This window comes from Protopterus annectens, chromosome 11.part0 (genome assembly GCF_019279795.1).
Source record: "Protopterus annectens isolate FY-2018-M chromosome 11.part0, PAN1.0, whole genome shotgun sequence".
Taxonomy (NCBI): domain Eukaryota; kingdom Metazoa; phylum Chordata; order Ceratodontiformes; family Protopteridae; genus Protopterus; species Protopterus annectens.
Window position 1 is genome coordinate 247,893,496 of NC_056745.1, and position 16,664 is coordinate 247,910,159.

The following is a 16,664-nucleotide window of genomic DNA, read 5'->3' on the forward strand; positions in this document are numbered from 1 at the left end:
CACTGGCTGTGTGCAGCATCCAACCCTCACCAAGAATGATGCCACAGTACAAACACAGAATGCTGATGTTTAACAGCTGGCACAGTTACAGCTGTCAGTCCAAGAGGGTCTAATGTGTGTCTGCTTGAGATGTCAAGCATGACAAGCCATGCTGCTGTTCCAGGGATGGCTTGCAGCTGTTACCCGTGTGCGTCTGGATACTGGATAAGGCATTTGCCGCCTCCATAGAGCTGTATGTAGGCAAGGCCAAAAAGACAACCCACCACCCTAGAAAACATAAGTGGTAGGAAACATAAGGGTAATGCTGACCAATGCCAGATGTGTAAACTGCAATATGCATGCCCCTGAGGCACTTCCCATTATGGAGAACATTGATGTCTGTGCAGTGACAGAAGCCTGCTGCAAGCCTGGTGATAGCACACCAGCACTTCTAGGTTATACCACATATCATGTGTTATGGCCCCAACACCTGCACCAAAACATCAAAGGAGGGGGAGTATCCATATGCAGCACAGACACCCATATTGCCAGCTAACTGACAATGCACAAAGCAGCGGAGACCACCCATGTGCACATAACTGTAGTCAAAACTGCTGTTTAATCTGTAGCATGCGACAGACCACACTCTCACACACAAGACCTCCATCCAGACATCCGAAGACACTGGACAGTATGAATGTCCCACCAAATACCAGACAAGGTACACACAAATTACCACATAGGTGTCAAACCATTATGTATGCAAGGAGTAATCAGGGACCTAGGGACACAGGTCAACATTAATCTGTCATGTGACACCCACAATGCCAATGTGGCTATGAAGATTGTCGATACTAGACACCGTATCATGAAAGGATTCACATCAACATCAACAGAGGTCACTGTACCGCTGTTCTGTTCCCTTATCAGACCCATAATCTAGTACAATGACTCATATGGGATGTACCGTACGTGACACCTTCAGCGGTTCGGAAGACCTCATAGTTACCCCACCAACAGGATAAAGGGTGTGAAATATATGTCATATGCTGCCTGGCTGTAGACACTCCAGCTGACTGCAGTCACACACTGCCTACACAGAGGCATTGTATGTCTGTTGTACAAGGCCATGTCCAACACAGGAGTAATGGACATGCTACACCACAGGAAATCAAAGCCATTGGAGCTGTGAGAGTCACAAATGTCAGCCTCAACACATAATGAAATAAGATGTGCTGGAGGGACAGATACATAACCCAGAGGCTCCCCACACCCAGAAACAGGATCCCAATCCATGGTAGGCAGAGCCCCTCACTGACACCCCTCAACAGGAATATTGCCAAGTGGATGGATGACCGTACATGTATACTGGGGGTCCTCACTGTGTCATGACCAGACAGAGGCACAGTGAAGAACTTCATAAATGGCCATAATTGAACATAGCAAGGGGTGGCGAAAGACACACACACGCTGGCTAGGCTTACTAATGGCCTAGGGTGTATAGCCTAGTATGAATCCATGAACCTATGAAGATACAAAACTTACAGGACACTAAGGATAATCACAAGGCTTACCCAACTGATGGTAGGAACCATGTTGGGCATCCACAGATATGCTCCGAATCACACAGATATTACAAACAACATACCAAACACACACACATATTGCTAACATACAACCTGTCAGGTGTAGTGCAAACACCCCGAGTGCAAAATACCTATCCCAGCAGACTGATGGTCCCCTGACATTGCAGATGCTGAGGTAACAGCCATCATCTGCAAAGCAGAACACGCAGCAGCAAAGGTATGTGATGGTGTCCTGTGCTGAGGCCAACATGGACTCCAAGAATAATGGAATGCCAAATCACACTACTGCCCAATGTCAGCCTTACCACAGGATATGTACCCAAAGAGCAGTGTACAACAACAGTGGTCCATCACAACAAAGGTGTTGCCTGAATGGATACTCCAAACTACCACCCCAGGATCCTGACAAGCTTGTTCTGCACAGCAATGGAAAGGATCAGTATGTACCGCAGACAGAAGGCTATTGTGGACCTACTCATACTGGACCCTACACAGTGTGGCTGTTGTAACTGCAGAACCTGCCCCTAAACATGTCTGATCCATTTGAAGCAGTCATTAAGGTCATTGATGAGGGCAATGTGGTCCACACAGCGTAGCTGGACCATGCACATGCTTCTAGACAATACCGTATGAGTTCAGTATGGATATGTTTGGCAGCTTAAATATATACCCCTATGTCAGTAGAGGGGTTGCAAACCAGACCAAGGACAGAACTGACATGGTCAGACATGCCGCATCCATGTCAGACTACAAAGCGGATATGAGTGGCATCCCACAAGGCCTGGTCTTGGCCCCCCACCCCCGTTCTGTATATATGTCCCATAGGTATAGGCCAACATGGAAGGACTGTGACTGAACATGTATGCAGAGGAGTACAAACAGCCCACCATATCCGACCCCCAGCTGACACAAGCAACCCACAAAAGGGCCACCTACAAACAGACAACTGTAGCCATAGCCATGTCAGCAAGCTAATTGCAGAACTGTGTATAGACAACCACCGTGGATATACAGTAAGTGCCCATAAATTACCACACAGGTGTTAACCCATGAGGTACCTAACATGTAATGTGAGACCTGGGTATAAAAGGTGATAAATATCCTGCACTGGACAAACATGTGGCTGTAGTGTTTGCAGAAACATGTACCATATACCCACCCAAACATGAAGGTTGGCAGATGTAGATAAGGGGAACTCACTATGACTCTGCAGCCATCCTCCATCAGTGTCACAACTGACTACAATAGCCCCTGTGGGATATACCGCAGCAGACACCTCCATCAACTGTAAAGTGCACAACAGTACCCCACCAGGGGTAGCAAAGAGCATGAACAGATGCCATGTGTTGCCTGAGTAAACAAACTGCAGCCCCACACACCGCCATCCTTTCCAGCTACAGGAAAACTGTGCCTGATGTATGAAGCCATGTCCAACCTGGAATGAATGAACATGTTGCACCTTGTACAATCTGAATGGCAGTGAGCTATGCACATGAGAGACCTGAACCCCAGCACTGACATACATAGGACAAGCTGTACAGAATGATCCATAACACAGAAGGCACCCCCACTCTTCAGTAACCCCGTGGTACAGGTCAGCCAGAGAGCCACATATCAACACCCCTCAAGAGGAATCCTGATGAGTGTATGGGAGATGGTAGGCTAACCCTGGGTATCACTGTTATGTCAGAGGTAGACGGAGGCACAGTATACTAACCATGACATATGTCATGACAAACTCCAGTTACAATGTGTGTCGAAGGACAAAAACACCCTGTGACTAGCATCAGAAATGGCCTAGGGAACATCGCTAGTGTTTGCCAATGTCCACCCATGTTGTGGAATACACTAGCAATGTTGGACGAGCCTGGTGTAGGTAGTCCATATCTGAACATATTGCAACATGGTCATATGTGCACAACTGGCCCCTACACAGTCTGTTGTGCTCACTATGAAGATGACAAGCCCAGGATACTGTCCACCACAGTGAAAGTACTGAACCAGTACACTATATGGTACTACAGTGTTAGGTCATTATGAAAGTATGTTGAGAACTGTCTGCAAAGTATCCCATGCAATCCCTGCAGGCACAGTATAATCCCTGTTGTGGCAGACACAAAGCAGTTGGCTAGTTAGTACACAACATGACACCCAACACACAACCATAAACGTGAGATATTGTTGAAGTTCACACACACCCAAATATGTGGTGGACTTCAGAGTGCAACATATGGAAAGCTCACACTGGGCATGCTCGCACACTTTGATAAATGAGGCATATGTCAGACAACATGCCATGGAAAGGCCGAACTGGGCATGCTCACACACTTAGGCCATATCTCCGTTTAGCAGTTGGCCACGCATATCTGGTATTTGTACGTGTCAGTCCAGGAACCAACCACAACACAGCAATCAGCCCAGTGCACACAGTAAATGACCACAGAGACATAAGTGATATAGTGGATCGCCGTCATATGCAAACATCTTCCACAGATACACAAGTTGGTCATAGGAACAGGGAATGCTATGGCAATAAAGACCTGCAAACAGTAGAACAGCACAACAAATATTGTGCATCCGACAATTGAACATATGGATGTAGAGGTCAATACTAGGCTTGTTGCCCTAGGGAATGACAGCTCAGCCAGAGTGTGCTTGGCATCTGTATCCCCAGGATAGTAGGCTACTGTGCCACTGTAAAGTAGGTCACAGAAGGCAACATGTGAGGCTAGTGAGCTGTGCCTCTGTCAAGCAGGGGCACCGTAGAGGTCCCAGGGATTGAATGTGCTAAGCCACAGCCATGTTGTCGGTGTGTGCTGTGAGAGGGTTGCTGAGGATCTCTGACAGTAGGTGTCTGTCATTAACAGACTGAGGGGAGCCCTATCTGCATTCTCTGGATGATTCCACTGTCAACACTGTGTTGTAATGAGTATGTGTGAATGAAGTGCCATGCCGGAACTGTTCACAGATGTCCTCCCTCTATGGGCTACAGCTCTGCAATGTATTTGGTCCCTCTGTCTGTTGCACAGCGCATATATGGTCGGTGTACAGCTGACAGGTGTCTTGTTGTGGAGCAGTCATGGGTATATGTGGGATAGCATGACCAATGCAAACCGTACACATGCTCATAGAATGCAATTGTCAAGAATTATGCTGTGTGGCCAGTATAGTCCTCCAGCATGGGTCCTCTGAAGTCGTCCACCCCAGTCTACACAAGTGTAGAGTCTACTTGTGCTAAATACAGTTTGTGTGCAGTGACAACCTTGCCTGGGGGTGGAGATGGGAGATGGATGTCCAGGGAAAGGTGGGTATGGTCAGATATCAACAATGGTGGTCTACCTCTCGTATGGAACAGTGAGTACCCACGTTGCAGATGGACAGGTGCAATATGTATTCCCCCATGTGGCTGTGGTGTGTGGTTCTGCCATAGCACATGGACCCACAAATTGTAGTGGCTGTAGGGTAAAGTGGTAGAGGCCTGAGTAGTTCTCACACACAATATGCCTGTACCTGATGTTAACAACTGGAATGGTGTATGTGAACACCTGCATATCCTGACACTATTCCCAGGGAAGCTAAGTGTGTGTCCTGGATGTGGGTGTGGTGTTCTGGACTGGTTGTGTTGTGTGTTACAGGTCCTGTGGTCCCAAAGCATGGTATAGAGCATAACCTGCCAGTGCGATGTGCATATCTGGCCCTGACGTAGGTGGCTGCAAATGCATATATATGCTATCCCCCACCTGACAGGTAGTACTACATCTACATACCTCTGTAGAAATAAAGATGTCAGCACCCTATAAATACTACAGGTGCAGCACAGATGCCCAGTAATTTGGATAGTGCACTCTGCTAATGCGTCTCCCTCAAGTGTCATAATATAGTTAGGTAGGGGTTTGAATCCTGCAAATGCTCAGTGTGTGTGTGGGTGAGTGGGGTTTGTGTGTGTGAGAGGAAAATGTCCCTTTTGGCAACTGGGAAAACACACTACGGGATGCACATTCCCCTTTTTAAACACTGATGATGTTAGCACCCTATAAGTACAGCAGGAGAATGGAAGCCTCCCAGTAATGCAAATAGCGCGCTCTGCTAATGCATCCGTCTCGAGTGTCATAGCATAGCTAGGTAGGGGTTTGAATCCTGTACATGCTCAGTGTGTGTGGAGGGGGTTAGTGTGTGTTCAGGACTGTTTGAAAGAAGTATCCCTTTTGCCAACTAGGAGAATACACTACAGGATGCACATTCCCCTTTCTAAACACTGATGATGTCAGCACCCTATAAGTACAGCAGGAGAAGGGAAGCCTCCCAGTAATGCGAATAGTGCGCTCTGCTAATGCATCCATCTTGAGTGTCATAACATAGTTAGGTAGTGGTTTGAATCCTGCAAATGGCAAGTGTGTGTGTTTGGATGAGAGGGGTTAGTGTGTGTGTACAATTTTGTGTGAGGGAAATGTCCCTTTTGGCAACTGGGAGAACACCCTACAGGATGCACACTCCCCTTTCTAAACACAGATGATGTCAGCACCTCTATAAGTATAGCAGGAGAAGGGAAGCCTTCCAGTAATGTGAATAGCATGCTCTGCTAATGCGTCTGTCTTGAGTGTCATAACATAGTTAGGTAGTGGTTTGAATCCTACAAATGGCAAGTGTGTGTGTTTGGATGAGGGGGGTTAGTGTGTGTGTAATTTTGTGTGAGGGAAATGTCCCTTTTGGCAAATGGGAGAACACACTACAGGATGCACATTCCCCTTTCTAAACACAGATGATGTCAGCACCCTATAAGTACAGCAGGAGAAGGGAAGCCTCCCAGTAATGTGAATAGCGCACTCTGCTAATGCATCTCTCCCGAGTGTCGTAATGTAGTTAGATAGGAGTTTAAAACCTATAAATGGTATGTGTGTGTGTTTGAATGTGGGGAGTTTGTATGTGTGCATTTCCGTATGAAAAACATGTTAGTTTTGGCAATCAGGAGATCACACTACCTGATGCACATTACCCTTTCAAAATACTGATGTTGTCAGCACCCTATAAGTACAGCCAGAGAAGAGGCACTATCTAGTAATCCGAATAGTGCGCTTTGCTAATGCATTTCTCTTACATGTCATGACTTAGTTAGGTAGGGGAATGAATCCTGCAAATGGCAAGTGTGCATGTGTGTGGGGGTAGTAGGGTGTGTGTAAATGCAAATGTGAGAGAACAGATACTTTTGGCAAATACTACAATACACCAGATGCTGCATATTCCCCCAGTAAACACAGGGGATGTCACCACACTATCAGCACAGCCAAACAGGGCTAGTTGGCTAGTAATGCCAATAGTGCGCTCTGCTGCTGTGTCTATTACCATTGTCATAGTACAGACAGGTATGTTTTGGTAACCCACAACTGCCATGTGTGGTTGTGTCACACAGTATGACCTTGTGTGGGTCCTTGTACATAACAATGCATGCCATTGCCTAAACCAGCAATGGCATTGCACACATGATGTATGTGTGTGACACATACACATAAATACCTGTGACCTGCAGTAGTTACCATGTCTGACACATGCCTCGAGTGGATAAATGGTATTTGCAATGTATACCAATATGACTGTGTCTTACTGTGCAGGGTCCACACGTGGTATGTCTATACAGTGTGGGTGTATATGGTGAAATACCTACAGCAGGGGATACACATCTGGTCTGGGCCATATAGTGTACATGTAGTCGATGTACAGGTGCTGCATGTTCCCACCTGTTGTGGTAGTGGTAACATGTCATTCCACTGCAATTCAGTGACCACATGCTGTGAACCCTTCAACTAGTGTGTTGTAGCTACAGTAATGTTCATGCACAATGTTTGGCTGGATGCAGTCCAGCCATATAAACACAGTTCTTGAGACTGTCATATTGCCAGTGTTGTTATGGAGGATAGGTGGTCTTCCTGTGTATGGGAGGGTTGTGTGTGCCAGGCTATGAACCAGATGGCAGTCCGACACACTGTTAGCTGCACATGATTAGGCCCTGATGCTTTGTGCTGTGCCAACAACCTGGAGGTGTGTGTATCTGTGGTACCTTGGGATACCACCCCCCTGTCCATGTGTGTTACATGTGTAGGGGATGGCAGGCATGGTATGGGGCATAACCTGTCAGTGATGGGTAACACCTGTGAGCCATGAATCAGGAATCTGGTACTGCACAGACATTGCAGTTCACCATGCTGAGGACAGTGTCTGGTGCATGCATCTTCCGGTGTACACTGCTGTTGTTGTGTAGCAGCACTGTTAGTGTCCTAACCTGTGTGATACCCATGGAGGTGGCTATGTAAACCATGTCCTGCAGCATAAGGCAGTATGTATGTACCAAGGAGCTTTGCCATTATACATCGGGCCATGGGTGTCAAGTGCAAGATGACCCTTGCACATCATTGTGGCTTCCCTAGCATGTAAGCACACGTTGACAGCCAGCGGATACCCTATGAATGACAGTGGAGACTGAGCATAATGTAGACATACAACACCCTTCCCACATATAGTGGTAGCATACCTGGTGAGGGTATGTTGGCAACCAAGACCAGGCTCATACTGGCCTGTGCCACATGCTGAGAGATCCATTCTATGTTCCCTATCATGTAGTCCAGGGAGGTATGTCTCAGGTCAGCCATACTGGCATGGTCAATGAGTGAGTCATATGTGTCCATGCCTCTGACTGACCTGTATGCATGTGTTCTGTGGTGGACCATAGTGCCCCTGAGGCATATCACTGTGACCTTCACCAGATACAGCCTGTTGAGCGGGACCCCAGTGCAGCACCCAAGACAGGTACCTGACACGTCTGTAGCAGGTGTGTTGTGTAGCCCTACAGGCTGTGAGTGTGTGGCACAGGGGATGTGTGTGCCATGTGTGGCATGTGCTCTGTTCTGACGGAACATATGCCTGTGTGCCAGCTGCGGAGGTGTGTGATGCTCAGGCAGGATGCTGTTCTGAGTCCCCACATATGCCCCAGTGTGTTCGGCATGCTGTCAGTGCATGTCAATGTCTGACTTGTATTGTAGTCACTGTAATATATTTTATTTATTTATTTATTTATCCTACATTAGTTGACCGGGATAGTCCGACTGGATGCATGTCCATTTCCAGGGGAGACCCGGGGAGAAAAGCTACAAGGATAAGCAGATACAGCATTACATAATACCAGCATTACATATTACAAACAGATTATTTACAGAGATTACATAAGTAAGCAAGTTAAACATGTTCCACAGGTTAATGTTAGTCCTGAGCACAAGTCAGGATTAAATTAAATTACACAGTAAACTGGTTCACAGATTTTACACATTTGAGTTAGCCAGGCTTGATACATTGACATAGCCAGTTAAGTGACAAATGTTGTTTGAGTCTAGTGTTAAATTGACCAAAGGTGGAAAGTAGGGTAATATCAGCTGGAAGTGAGTTCCATGATCTACTTACAGAGTTTGCAAAGAGAGAATCACTGGCTGTGTTATTAAATTTGCTAGTCTGAATTAGTAGTTTGTTAGAGGATCGAAGCGGTCTAGGATTGTTATAGGGGGTGATAATATTTGAAGTGCAGGAGTATTGTCCGGATTATAGAGGATTGTATAGGCCATAATCAGTTGGTTATACTGTATTAGGCTGGGTATTGCAAGCCAACCAAGCTGATTTAGATTGATGCAATGATGTGTCCTAAAAGGCAGCCCAGTGGCAAACCTGGCAATGTGGTTGTAGCAAATTGAGTGCTTGTTAAGGACAGTCTTGTTCATATTCGAGAGTAGAGGAGATGCATACAGAAGGGTTGAAACAAGGTGTGAGTGAGCTATGGCACCTTTAGCTGGAGGGGCTAGGAAGGCTTTTATTCTGTAAAGTGACCCTAGTTTTCTATTGATGGCTTTGATGACTTGGTTAACATGTAGGTCACATTTGAGATTGTTGTCTATGATGACACCTAATAGTTTAGTAGATGGGTCAGGGGATATTATTGTGCCATCAGTTGATGTTATGGTAAAGGTGAAAGCGGTAGACCTACGTGTTGGTGAAATAACAGCAGTTTAGTTTATTTGGGATTTAGGATCAGACGATGTTCAGAAAGCCAGTTTTCTATTGTATTAAAGGTGGTCTGGGTAGCTGACCATAACTCTACTGGAGATGTGGCTGAGCAGATCAGAGTAGAGTCTTCAGCATATTGGATACAGCTGACTTTTGGGATGACAGTATAAAGGTCATTAATGAAGATGGAGAACAGCAAGGGCCCTAGTATAGAGCCTTGTGGTACTCTGAGGGTGTTAGGTAGAAGGTTAGAGAGTTTGTTCTGCCAGAGGCCAGCCTGCTGTCGACCATGCAGGTAGGATTGAAACCATTGGAAGGCTCCACTATCTAGACAGAATGTTTGCAGGGTGTGGATTACAAGCTGGTGATCAACCATATCGTATGCCTTGGAAAGATCCAAAAAGAGGGCTGAGGATATATAATTAGTTTTGCAAGTATGGTTTATGGTGTTAGTAAAAGCTAGGAGGCCTGAAGTAGTGCTGTGATGAGGATGGAAGCCATGCTGAGTGTCTGCCATAAGGCGATTTTGGATTAGGTGGTGCATGAATTGTCTATGACTAAAGTTTCCATAATCTTTGCAAGTGGAGAGACTATAGCTATTGGCCTATAATTGGAGAATTCAGTAGAGCTGCCTCCTTTGTGAAGTGGGATTACATATGATATTTTCCAGATGGTGGGAAATTTAGATTCTACCATGGTTCATTTGATTACCTTTGAGACAGGGTAAGCAATAGCATCATCTGATTTTGATAGGTACTCGGCAGGGAGTTGATCAGCAGAAAGTGTAGTGGGTTTCACTGTTTCAATCAAGGTACGGAGAAGTGAAGTGGTGACTGGTTGGCAGCTGAATGCAAGTAGGTTTCTAGGGATGCTACTTTCAGGACCAGGGGAGCTAGGAGGTAGATGGCTAGCTAGGGCCTGAAATGTCTAAGTAAAGAATTGGTCAAAACTAACAGAAACATCTTCAGGGGTATTATCAATAGTAGCAGCAGGGATTGGGGTTGAAGTTTGTCCAGGATGTAGTATATATGACATGCCACCTGACAGGGTATGGCATTACTGGTTTCAGAGAGCCCAGTCCCCAGATTGGCTGTGTGGTGGCATCCCACACATGTGTTGTACGTTCCTGGCCAAGGGTGATGGCTGACTGCATACATGTGGCAGCTGTGACATTGACACATGACTCACATAAACCACAACTGGACCATAGAGGTGATTCACAGGTTACCTTTGCACCTGCTACCCTAGTAGTGTGATTGCCATGGTGAGTACCAACACATAGGGCCAATGGGGAACAACATACTGAAGGTGTGTATGTGTGGGTGTACCGCTACTGTTTCATAGCACTGGCATATATGACTGCACATGTGGGTAAATGCCAGGTAAGACATGTGCAATGTGTCACAGGCAACGTACATGTGTACAGGACAGACAGTGACATTCTGTCATGTGTAAAGTTGACATATGTATCGTACGCTATGCAGATGTCACTAGGAGTCTACAGAAGCACTGTAACTCTGCATTGCAGGTGTAAGCAGTGTTCCAGGGAACCCCAATCGAACATGCATACAAACAAAGCTACAGTAAACAGGGCTGGAAGTACTGCATTGTACAACAAAGAAGGGGTAACAATAACAGTAAGTAACAATGCAAATATGTAGGCACTATCAACATGTACCCAGGAATACACAGCGTAGATGCCCATGGTAGAACTGATATTATGTCATGGTTATTTGTGATTTGGATTACATTGGTACTGCACACATATCTACATGCGCGAACATCCACATTGCATAGTCGTTGTGGGCAACTTGACACCATTACTGTACATGTCCACCATTGCATATCACTACTTGCGTTAGCTTTTCCCCTGTGCTACCCATGTATGCGGCTATCTGTTGACAACCTTACCACCGACATGCAATTATGTGCAGCTGTTATACTTTGGTATGTACTATGGGTGCAGATAACAATTCAGGACATTCATACAGTTACTGCAGCAGACATGCTGGGATAAACACACAGTCATAGCAGCACACTGTACTGTTACCAACATGATACTACTAATACACTTCTATGTAGTCACCCTGTGCATCAGCAACGTGTTTACCTGTCCCCACAATGATGTTGCAGATTGCAGGAGGTGGCACAGTGTCATCATATGCACAGGGTGTGGATTAGGTATGCCTGAGTCAGCCACTGATACCACCAATTGACATGTGTGTGTATGTGTGTTGGTGAGGGGCATCAGTACAGGGTGAGGCAGTGTTGGTGCAGTGTGTGCGTGTATGTTATCACCCTAGGTGTTAACATTTTGCATGTGTGTATGCACGCACACAGTTCCACCTCATGGCTGCCATATACAGGGGTTTGTGGACAGCCACAGACTGCACCTGGCAGGTCATACAGATCAGTGTCTGTGGGCACGGACACGGTACCTGTGCCTGGCAGGGGTGCTACGGACCATATCCAGTACTAAGCCAGACTGGGTACTGTCATCAGAAGTGGGAGTGTGTTGACTGGACACAGGTCCCTGTTGGGACTGTCCAGAGCCACGTGCACGTGGTCTCCTGGGGCATTCCGATGACAGCACAGACCCAGCATTGCTGGGGCTGCTGCTGGCACTATGGGGGCATGTGTGAGCCTGTTGTCATCCTCGCCGACTGCCAGCTGCTGCTGCTGTTGCCGGCATACGGCCACGTCGACGCCGCAAACGCCCACCATTGCCCTGGCTCATGGAAATCTCGTTGTGGAACTGCTGTAATATGTTCCCACAACGTCTGTCTATGACATCGGTGAAAGTACGGATAGCATCCGCAATGTCACGCATACTGTCTGTCATGGCTGTGCGACATGCTCTCAGCTCCCTCACACCCTGTCTGGTGTACCTTTCCATATGCAACTGTGCCTCCATGACAGTCCGAAACATAGCTGAGGTTGACAGACCTCTTTGGGCAAATCAGCCAGAGGCAGTACGCCCACGGATGCTCCCACGAGAACCTATGGGCAACTGTCTGTGTGGTACCATCGGAGGACCCTGCCCATGGCTGCTGTGTGGGGACGCATGTGCCACAGGTACCACATTACCCTGGTCTATGCCCACTGTATTCTTTCCATCCCCTAGGGACAATGGTGACAAAGGATGTATAGGCAGGATGACTGTGCGCAATGATGGGGTTGACAGCTGTGTACTGTCAATTGGCTGACCAATGGCGGACCCTGACACACCTTCCTGTACCATCACACAAATATCATCATTACCAGTACCTGTGGCACAAGATTCAGGTTCCCTGCTGCAGGTCACCAGAGCAGCACCAGAACCTGTGGGAGGAAGACAGGAAACACAGTTTACAATCTCCAGACATTGTTACCAGTGATGCACTTCTACACACATGCACACATGCACACATGGACACATGCACACATGGACACAGGCACACATGCAGACATGCACACGTGGACACATGCACACAGGCACACATGCACACATGCACACATGCACACATGCAGACATGCACACGTGGACACATGCACACATGGACACATGCACACATGCAGACATGCACATGTGGACACATGCACACAGGCACACATGCACACAGGCACACATGCACACATGCAGACATGCACACGTGGACACATGCACGCATGGACACATGCACACATGCACACATGCACACGTGGACACATGCACACATGGACTCATGCACACGTGGTCACATGCGCACATGGACACATGCACACATGCACATGTGGTCACATGTACACATGCACACCTGCACACATGCACACATGCACACCCCGCAGTATACACACAGAGCACTACTGAGTTACACTACTGTTACTAGCATTATCAGGACTATTATAGGTTATATTAAACACACTCATCAGCATGGATGGCCTGCCTTGCTGTAACCCCGGAGGGACCTGCAGAAATTATGAGATTAATGTCAGTGGGCACAACTGTGCCATTGATATTGCATATGATACAGTGTACAGAACAGTCAAGTGTACATATGGCATATTACCTGCACGCTCCATGTCGTGCTGCTGTGTGGAACCAGCCTCCATCATAATGCAGGTGTACTGCTGTTGCTGTTCCGAGGCTGGAGCCACAACACTTAGGAGTAGCCCCTCCAGTTTGGTGAGGGGGGATGTGTGGCCACCCCACCTCCTGTGGCAACCTGTTGCCTGTGGATATCTGATGCATGCTGACGGACACTTTGGAATAAATCACTGCAGTGATGTCATACCTGCTCATATGTCCTGTTATGCGTGCCAATATCATTTACCCTACAGACAAGGTCTTGCCACAGTGCAGCCCTCTCCTGCTGATTCTGACTGGTGCGGGAAAATAGGATGTCATACTCCCGCACCAGGCTCTGGTGGATCTCCTCGTCTTCCGCTACAGAGTAGGCAGGATTACGCTGATGCGCCATCTCCCTGGAAGAGAACACAAACAGGATATCAGCAGACTATGTCAGCAATATATGGCACACATACTATACATGATACTCATGTGTAGTGATATACTACTACTCCCATATGTTGCATGTGTGTGTGTCCTGGTGGATGCACAGGTACATGGCCAGATATCAGTGCTCAGCCAACACCTGTGCAACAATACCTGCCACATTCCACACAACATAGTAGCATGTCCCATCGGTCAGCACACACTGACAGGTCCAATGCACAACCTCACTCTGGGGGTTCATCCCAAGGTACTGTATGTGGGATGCCGTCCACTACTGTGATGTGGACAGAAGTTACTCAGCCTGGATATACATATCCCACCACCACCACCAGCACAGTAGACTAAATTGATATGTATGTGATTAGACAGTTATTCACTTGCTGGGACTGAGATGGTATCCATGCAGCACACTGGGCCAGTGGAAGCCACAAGCCACACTGCTGACCCCTTTGCAAATGCTTACCACGGACATGCCACAGATTGCATGGAACTTGCACACACATTTCTAACCCAGACCCTATGCACAAAGGTTAGGCATCCTGTCCAGTGGACCCCAGACAGAGGCAGATTGTATAACAATAGCAGGAGGCTACTGCAGGACAGAGCACATTCAAATTAAGGGAAGGCATCTGTGGGCAGCACTGGTACTATGCTACGGTCCGTCATAACAATGACCACGGCCTACTCTGGGAGGGACATGGCCACAAACACTATGGATGACCACAAGGCCTTCTTCAGTTATGTTACACATATGGACCACATGCCTCAGATATGCTCTGTGTTAATACACACCTACTTAACATTCACCAAACACACGGATATTGGCAACAGTCTTGCAGACATGTTCGGTGCAAGTATCCCCCCTCCTTCTCCCCCACCAGTTGAAATATTTATCACAGCTGTATGTAACCTCCCTATCATCTCACATGTCCAGGTGAGGGCCGCCCTCAGCAGAGCAGAACACACAGCATCACTGTGACTTCATGGTATCCCTGGATGTGTGCTACCTGCACTCCGAGAGGACATACAACTGCATATAACACTGATAATTTATCTTGACCGTACTACAGGATATGTACCTGGACAGTGGCATACAGCGACAGCGGTCCCACACCACTAAGGAGGCACCTCGACTGCCCCTGGGAACTACCACATCATATGCATAACCGACCTGGTCTGCTAAGCTATGGCATTATGCAGTATGGGATGCATATGCAGTGATATCGGGTACCTGCAGACACTTGTTCCCAGCCAGTGTGCCTTTGTGATGGGCTGATCCTGCCTTTTGAACCTGGCTGACCTTTCAAAGCAGTCACTACAGCCATTGCTGGGGGCAACGCACATACAACTGCTGCCAGGATCATGGCCTAAGACTGATTGACATGTAATGTATGGTTATCCCCTTTTGGTGGCACTACGTACACACAACATATCACATGGACATACCTATAGATACAGACCTATGACACATTTGGAGGGTTCACAGTATGCACACTATCAACCTGCTACTTTGCATTACCTGTGTTTGTCACAGCTGGTTGCATTACCACTGCTTCTGCTTGCTGCTGCTACTGTCACTGCTGACAGCTTCGGGTGACAGAGTCACAGTGTATATATTTTTTTTTGTTTGTTTTCTCTCTCTCTCTCTCTCTCTCTCTCTCTCTCTCTCACTTTTATCTCTCCCTCTGTCTGCTTCCAGACAGTGCAATGAATGTATTGCATGTGTGGAGTGTTAGTACTGGATGCTTTTGTAGGTATCTGTATAGGTCCATGTGATGGCCTCTGCACCAGTTGTAAGCCAGCATTTGCTAATTGCATACAGCCAGTTTTGTACTGATTGCAGTTCTCACTGTGATTTCAGGTCAGTGCTATAAAAGGGTATGTGGGATAGGCGTTGCCCTTTCAGATTGTAAGGGCGGGGACCATGCTGGTATGCTGTGGACAGTGTTCTGTGTGTGAGTGTAAAGGTTAGTATCTCTCTCATGATTCAGGCTGTGTTGTAGATTCACATTTCTCCATTCCTCTCTCATGTTCCCTGTAGTAAGTGTGTATGCACAATGACTCCTACAACTATATATATATATATATATATATATATATATAGATATATATATATTTATATATATATATATGTATGTGTGTACATATACATAAATTTATATATGTACTTTAACTGACATTATTATCTACAAGCTACCAACTAGCATGGCTGTTTGTGTTCACACAGTACTATTGTGGGAATCCAGTAGTTTTGACAGTAATTCTACATAACATGCTTTGAGTACTACACATCCTATATTCCCTTTACATTCATCCCTACTATTACATGTTATATTTATTTTAGAACAATGTTCTTGTATAAGAGTCATGGCTTAGTGGTAGGTCGTACAGACTAGTGTTTCCAAGGTCCTGGGTTCGGGGCTGACAGTGGGATTTTATTTTGCTTTTGAACTGAGTACAGGACCTGTTAATCAAAGTGACTAAGGCACTTATAAGCAGTTGTAACCGGGTTAGCACTGGTTTGCGCGAAGCTCACGTGTGCGCACTGGCGGTTAGCTCCGCGTACACAAGCACACGCCCGCTTA